Below are 8,406 nucleotides of genomic sequence, written 5' to 3'. Positions count from 1 at the left end.
TGCTTTAAATTGTCTTTTTCTCCAAATTCTTTTGGCAGTGTGAAATGGGAATGCTATCCAAAACGCCAAGAACTGATCTCCAAATATGGCTGACTGCTAGAAATTTGTAAGGGGGGAAAAACATCTAAAAAAAAAATAAAAAAAACCAGTAGAGTAGATGAACATGTTTGTAGAGTAACAGAAGCTCAAGTTGATCCCAGCCTTTACATCCTTACACCCAATGTGGTCATGACAATCAGGCTAGTCCTTTTTACCCTATTCAGCTTTTTTTGTTTTTTGTTTTCTTAAATTGAGAGCAGGCAGGACATCTGAGAAATGCACAGAAGAAAAAAAGTATTCAGTTTGGTGATCGGCTCTTTTCCTGGAGGTGCTCCCATCTGTTGTGATGAGCCAGAATCCCATCTGGGTTTGATTCCCTCTCACACTGTGTTACTTAACTGAAAATAATTGTTTCCCAGAGACCTGAGGGCTTCACTCAAAGTGCCTACAAATGACAAAAAAAGTATTACAGTAATTTGCATCAGATGTAGTGTAATTATAAAACCTTCTTATAAAATATGTTTATTTGTCCTTCGACTAATTAACACTTAATTTGGAAACCAATGACGGAATAATAGATGATCAGTGTGCAGTTAGGTTGTTTAGTATGTTTATATCTTAATGTCGACCTACTTTCAAAGCAATTTTAGGTGTTTAAATGTCATTTACTTCGTTATGCGCTCGGGTTTTGGAGTCTATTAGGTTTGAGGGTGCCAAAAACAGCTGCATTGAATAAAACAGCTGATAGATATTTTGACAGAAATGTCTTTCATGGCTGCACAGTTGTATGTTGAGAGAAGAAGAGGATTTAACTGTGTTCTAGATGTTTTGGAGTTTGTATTGTGGACATAGTTCTTGCAGAAAATGACTTGAATACATTTGTGTGGATGCAAAAGGTCAGTATGTTTCACACAACTTGGCTAACTCTGAAAAGATTTGATGTCTTTCCTGCATTCCTGGAGTGTTCAAACTGACTTTATTGAGCCATTATGTTGCAAAGTAACTTCTGACATTTATGGAAAATGTCTGAAGGGAAGATGTAAATGAGATTTCATCTTTTAAAAAAACTCAGTGAAACCTGGAGCTAGGTGACAATATCATGGCACTGTGGATAGAGAAACTGCTCAGATAATGATATTATTAAATATAGTTTGTTTGATTTTATGCTTTGTATGTTTACTGTGAATTTCTTTACTCGTCCTTAACTTGGAAGGAATGCAGCAGGAAACATGAATTCTGGTGCAAAACAGCACCTTTGAGTTTGGAAATTCTTTCAGTCTTTTCAGCATACTTTTATTATCAACCAAAGATCAGCAGCTGCAATAAAATGCTCCCACATGTAGTTATTTCTACAATATATTGGATAATGACACTCACAAAATAAATACAAATTACTTTGCAGTTTTTCTGAAAAGCAACTGCTCTTTCAGTCAGCTTTGGCAGTTACATTTTTGTCAAAGCTGTGGCCTGTTAAAGCCCGTTTAGCTTATCATGCTGTTTTCATTATGGGCTGCTTAGCATCAGATAATCTATTGATTATATGTGACAGCTTTACTCACACTGGCCTCTGTGTGTGGGCCTTTTGTCATTCATATGAAGGGAACAACGCAATACATTTCTCAATATGCTGATGACAATTTGTTGTATTCATTTAATTGTGGTAAAAATGTTGGTGGTCTTCTTTGGGTGTAAAATTTCCCTGACTAAGTCAATTGTCTATGGCTGTTAGAATACCTGTCCAAAGGTTAATTCAACCATCTATCTCTCCAGTATAAATGATAGTTCTTAAAGTGCCAGCAGCTAAAAACACATTGTTAATGGGCGGTAGTGTGCTCGCATTGGTATCACATGCATGGGTAATGTTTTTTATGTTGAATAAACTGCTGCAATGGTGAAAAGTTAAAGACACTGAATTCTTGGTCCCTTGCCATGGATTTTGTCAAGAATTATATGTATATTGTAGTCTTGCTTATATACTTAAGTCAAGTATCTACTGTTCAGTATGACTGAATGTCCAGTATGCACTGTACTGTTTTTGCCCACTGTTACCACTATTATAATTAGTAATATTTCTATTATTATTGTTGTTATTTGTATTATTGTTGTTGCTGTGTTTCTCCATGTCTCTATCTTCTCTCTTTCTCTCTCAACACAACTGGCCAAGGCACTTGGCTGCCTAACTTACTGGAGCTGCCTGCTTCTGCTTGAGGTTTCTTCCCATTAAAAGGGACTTTTTTCATTGCCGCTGTCACCAAGTGCTTCTTCATTGGGGAATAGTGGGTCTGTGTAAATGAAAGAGTATGGCTTAGACCTGCTTTATGTGAAGAGTACCATGAGATTACTTCTGTTTTGACTTGGCACTATATAAATAAAAATGACTTGACTTGTACAAGTGTTTATAATGTATGTGAGTTTTCTATCCAACCACATATATATAGCAAGCATTTGTATGCCAGATGTGTGCTCTGCAAGAGGAATATAGAATTGTTTACTTTTGAAACACATGGTAATTAGTTTGAAACACCTGAATGGCAATCCAACTTGTGACTTGTTGATGAGTCAGCCCACCTGTTTTTTCTCATGAGGTTAGTTTAGTCAGGGAAATATGTTTCTGTTTCTGTGTCTCCCACATTGAAATATTTTGTCTATGAGTTCAGGAATTGTCTAGGGAGAAATTAAAAAAAAACTGTAGTGACAGAGGAAAGGTGGGGAAAATAAGGTCAAAGTGAATATTATGAATTTATTCTTTTACTCTTACTTTGATGAGGGAAACATTTCCAGTCCCTTCTACTTCTGAAAGTAAATAGCTCTGCCAAGAAATAATGAGGCCCCATCAACTTCAAAATAAACACAATTTAGTTTCTTGTCTTGCGCCTTGGTAGCTCTACAATGAAACTTCAATTCAATTCATATTGCATTCAACTCAAAACTACCCAACAAGCTCAGCTGCTGTTTTGGATGGCAGAAAAATGCTTTCCTTCTTGCTTCCTCCTTTTTTCTGACATTTCTGTGATTGCAAAAAAAGAGTGATCTCATTTTATACCCATTCAGACTTGTGCCAGGGGAAAATGGTTTGGTTTGAATAGAACCACTGTTCTGCTCTGTTCTGTCCTGCTTGACGTCTTTACAGGGCTCAGGGATGCTGGATCCAGAGCTACTTTTGTGGCTTATGGTTCAGTTCCAAAGTTCAGTTAAGCGGTATTTCCCCTTTCCCCTTCTCTGTCTGATCTGTGCTGCAGACACATTCAGTGTGTATGTACCCTCTCTTTACACATAATGCAAAGATCAGTCACACTGTCACACATGTTCCTCCACTCATGCTGATACACACAACATCTCCGAGCTCACAAACACGTTTTTTCTTTATATGTTTTTTTTTTTTAAACACAAGCGGATTCACAGTTTCCTACTTCAGCTGAGAGGAGAGACTGTTGAGGGGCAGAGTTAGACAGGGCAAGCAGTCATTACACCCAAGGCTTTAGAGCTCAGAAAGTTTTTGGCTTTCAGGAATAGCAATGGTGACATACTACACCTTTGTAAACTTGTAAGGCACTCTGAAATTGTTCCTCTCATAAACAACCTAAAGCTTTGCATGATGAAATCATATCAGGTTCATTGGAAGGGCATGAACTTCCCCTCCTCTTAAATCGTCTGCACCTATTAATTGCTTCAAAGCAACAACACCAACTGTTGCTCAACTCTGCATAGGCACCATAAACAAAGCATTTGTGCTGTACTTCTATATCAAAAGCTATGAAATCTTTGAATTTTATTATATTATGTAATTATGTTTGTGAAATTGAATTTGGCTTAGAGCAGCCAAATCATATAACAACTATCTACTCCATGCAACTTAGCCATACTAGTATTTTTGAAGATTCTGGTAAAGAAAGAGTCAAATTGACATGACTGTGGCTGTCCTCCAGTTCTGAAACGGTTTCTCCCTGAGTCCTAATGAAACCTAAGATGTTGCACAAGTTGAACATCTCCTCTGCATCTATACAAGCATTATGCGTGACTTTGGGAAATTTGGTTTTATGGTCATTGTGTGCAAAGATGCTTGGCTTTGCAGGGGAATGCTATAATAAGGAGGTACCCTGGCACTGGATCTCTATATGTGAATTTTCATCCAAATGTTCTCAGTGATTTAAAAAAAAAAAAAATCCTTCCCCGTCTCTTGCGGCCTACTGAGATCGTCTCTTCTACAGAACGTTGATTTAGTGCCTTTTTCACACCAGATGAAGAACATATGTAGAGGACTTTTGGTCCTGCCTTCATCTTTCCATGTCTCTTTTTTTGTGGAAAAGGGGGAAAAAAGAGGACAATTCTCTTTTGTGCAACAACTTCATCCATTTTAACAAGGAATAAATAAACATCAATAAAGTTATTTGGACTGCTTCCTAACAAATGCTGCAGGGTTCCAAATAAAATGTCTGGCTCAAATACTTGACAAAGCTCGTCTGACTTTGATGCATGATGCCAAACGAGTGTGTCACTTGATAATGATTTGCTTTACACAAAATAATCATATCTCTGTATTTTTATCTCTTCAATGAACCCAAACTAAGAAAAGGCTAGAAGCTCACATAACCTATAATTAGCCTCCTCCTGTACTGTAAGCCATTTGTTGCTGGTTTTTTAAGGAGAATCAAATGCACATGGGAACACACTGTGCTCTTTCTCATAATCTACCGCAATGTGCATCATCAACACAAAAAGTGTTGACAAACAGTCTGCACGCTGAATTGCTCCCTTTAATTATTCTAAGGCAAAACGCCATTTTTAACACAACATCTGATATTCTGTCAAGCTACTCTTGCTGAATCAACCTCTGTCTGGAGTGTTACCCACGCAGTGCCAAAAACTATTATGAGTATGTATGTGTGTAGGGTGTATACGTGTGTTCTACAAATACCTTTTTTTTTGGCTCACTGTAACCTATCTTGGCTGTACCTACTGTTTTTGGATCTGAGTTATGCAAGTTCATGAATTAAATCAAGTCCAAAGCAATTTTAAATAACCAGGACCAGCTTACTCTCCTCCATGCCAACCCCACGGCTTTATTGATGCCAACAGTCTGCAACTGTTTCCTTGTTTGGCAATATCAGTGGGAGAACAAAACTTGTGCAGTGCTCTTTAAACCCAAGATGTCTGGAGCCACATAATCTGACTACGCAAAATGCAACCTGACACTTCTTTACTACACAAAACATTGTCTGATGGCTTATGTAGCTGTGGTGATGCAGGAGAGATGAAAATAGATGACTCTGGGTCAGAACCCCGCTGTGGGGCAACTTGTGATGTTGCTATGTGAAAAAACCAGGCCTCTGCCAGTTTACTCTTAAAATGTAAAACAAGGGTGCAGAAACTGATCTTGTGGCCCCAGTAACTATCAGCCTGGTTGGTATCCAGCAGGCAGCTGCTGTTTATTTTTTAATTAGTGCTGGTGTACAAGGATGGAGGAGAAAAAAGGTCCTCATGTTTCACTCAGAATGAGCTTTGTCTGATACTCTAATTCTTCAGGCAATAAATGGATAATAAATGAATTTAAAAAAAATCTCTACACCAGTGGTCTTAGTGAAGAGCACCTGCAGCTGGAATAGTGGAAGATATATGGGAGCCTATGTTTCACGCATATCTTTATGAGCAGCACCATGTGGTTATAGTAAATTTCGTTATTGTGTCCATCTGTCCTGAATGTTCACAATACACAATATCGGTGTTGTAATCTCAGTGTTGTTCCTCAGTTCACCGTTGTTTTAAGTTAAGGCTTCAAACAGCGCATCTTATCTGGATTTCCTCCTTTTTTCATTCCTAAACCCCAGGAAATGCTGCAAGTGAATCTACAGGATGAGGGTTCATAGGGTATAGGGAATGCACTTTGCATTTGTTTTACATCTGAGGTATACAAACACAATGATATTTAACAAACCATTTCCCCCTTTTCTGTCCTCCTAAATAATCCCATAACTGATTAAGTGTGATTTAGTCAGTGGCAGACATCTCCACAATCCATCAATTATCTCCAGTCATCTTCAACGAGACAAACTTGAAGAAAAAGGCCTGGCCACGTCACATCCAGCAGCCTCAGCGCTACACCAAAGACCCAGACGGTTAACACTGCTGGCGAGCACACTTCCTCTCACATGTGAGGAGGAAAGAGCAGGAAACTGAAAAAAGGGGGATGAGCACAATGATGCAAAAAAAGAGGGTACTTTCCACTTCTCAGAGTGAGAACCATCTGTGCCCGAAGTTAGTCAGGACAATGACTGGTTTCTTTATAGATCGGTGGAGCAAAAGTGAAATAATTCTTTCATAGATTGCATGGGCATCACTGATGAAAGTTACTGTCTATATCATGATAGCATCTTAATATTCACGATTAGAGGATAGGTAAGTGTTTGTGAGCAATGTGCATATGAACAGGATCAGACTTGCCCTACTACATTCAATGACTGTGTTCATTCTGTTAAAGGGGACACAGCTGGTAACGGTTTCCTGTGTTTTGCAAAAGGCTTAGTTTGGAGAGTGAAGGAAAATATCAATAAACTCCATCTTTCACTGAGCTCCTTCATCTTTTCCTCCAGTACAGATTATAAAACCAATCATAGAGAGGCAAATTAACGTGTAGAGCAAGACAACAATGAAGATTACTGATAATTTAACTTTTTGAACTACTGTTTATGTACTTTGACTTCTGTTTGTCTCATTTTCATATTTAATTCCAAATCACTTGATAATGGTGAATAGAAGTGAAATTAGAGCTAAATTATGATATTATAAATTCATATTATGACAATAATAATCAAGTAAAAAGCACTCACTGAAAGCATCCCAAGACATGTATTTGATCAGTTATGGTGGAGAAATTCTTGGAACCTTGTTATGAACATGACATTTTATTTATCTGGAACTGTTTTATCTTTGTGAGAAAGAGACAGACTGATGAAAAGCCAGCAGTCAAACCATATTAACATCAAGGAAGAAAAATGCTCACAAATATTTGAGTTGTATTACCTCAATAAACTATGCTTTGTTCATCATCATTCTAAACTCTAATGCAGGTGTTAAACATGACTCCCCGCCAAAACATCACTGAATGTTCATCTGGTGTTTTATGGCAGTTTATGCAAATCTTTTTCATGTTTTTCGGTCTCTTTTTCACAAACACTCACATCACTTCTTCGAAACGGAGTCAGACTTTGGTGTGAAACAGAAAACAGAAACAGATATCACCCTCTTTTTTCGTACTTTTTCATCCCCAGTGCTTTCACCGTGACAGCGTTGACAGCTCAGGGCCACTGTCAACGTGTGGACGCTAGTTTCAGCCCCCTCACCCCCACCCCCTTCTCTCTAGTCGCTCTCTACTCTCCAGGGTCGCAGCGCGGCTGTTCTCATGTGTCATGCAAACACACTTGCTTGCTACATCTTTCTCACACACACAAAAAAAAAAACTGCGTATGTGCACATACACAGAGACACACGTGCAAACAGAACTGTTGGGAATGCAAACACAAATTCACACATTCATTCAAGTTTGTTTCTCGATCTTTATTACACACGCACACAAAACCTCACAGACACACACACACACACACACACACACACACACACATCACCTTATTAATCCCTTGCCAATAAACAAATGCAATCTTAACATGGCAATCCCCTCCATGTGGTTCTCTGGAGCAAGATGAATAAAGAACAGTGATTAAGAGTCTTAGCAACATTAACTGAATGGATCAAAACTTCCAAAAAGAGTAACTATTTTCAAACAATATTTTATGTTGTTGTTATGGGGGTAATCATTTTTGTAGAGTAGAAAAAATATTAGAAAACACAGCTTAATTCCAAAGCTATTTAAAATTGACAAAATTTCCCCACATTAAATCAGACAGGCATAAATTCCCAATGGAGAAAAATGAGTCAGCATGGCTTCATCTGATTACTGCTGCGGTTATGATATTCCACAGTGTCACAGCAACCAAGACACAGCATATTAGTGGAGTGAGGATATACTTTAGAGACACCAGACACTACAGGTGGTGTCAGCCCAGTAGTGAGAGGATTTATCTATAGGGGTTCTACCTCTCTGAGCCAATACAAACATAGGCCAGTACCAGGAAGGGATCCACTTTCTGCGTTACACATATTTGGCTCCTTCTGTTACCCCTTATGAGCCCCCGTTTTAGGGTTTCTCTTCCAAATGGAACAAAAAGAAAACTGAGCAATTCAAAGGCCCTTACTGTAGTTGGCAGTGAGCATGCAACTGGGATTAATTCTCAGTTATCCCATGAACTGAAAATAACCAAGCCTGCAAGCTGGCAAAATTGAAGCTGCTTGTCCTCTGTGCTGATTGGTGGCGAT

This window comes from Scomber scombrus, chromosome 7 (assembly GCF_963691925.1).
Source record: "Scomber scombrus chromosome 7, fScoSco1.1, whole genome shotgun sequence".
Taxonomy (NCBI): Eukaryota; Metazoa; Chordata; class Actinopteri; order Scombriformes; family Scombridae; genus Scomber; species Scomber scombrus.
The sequence above is the reverse complement of the archived record's forward strand: the minus strand, read 5'-3'. Positions refer to the sequence as shown.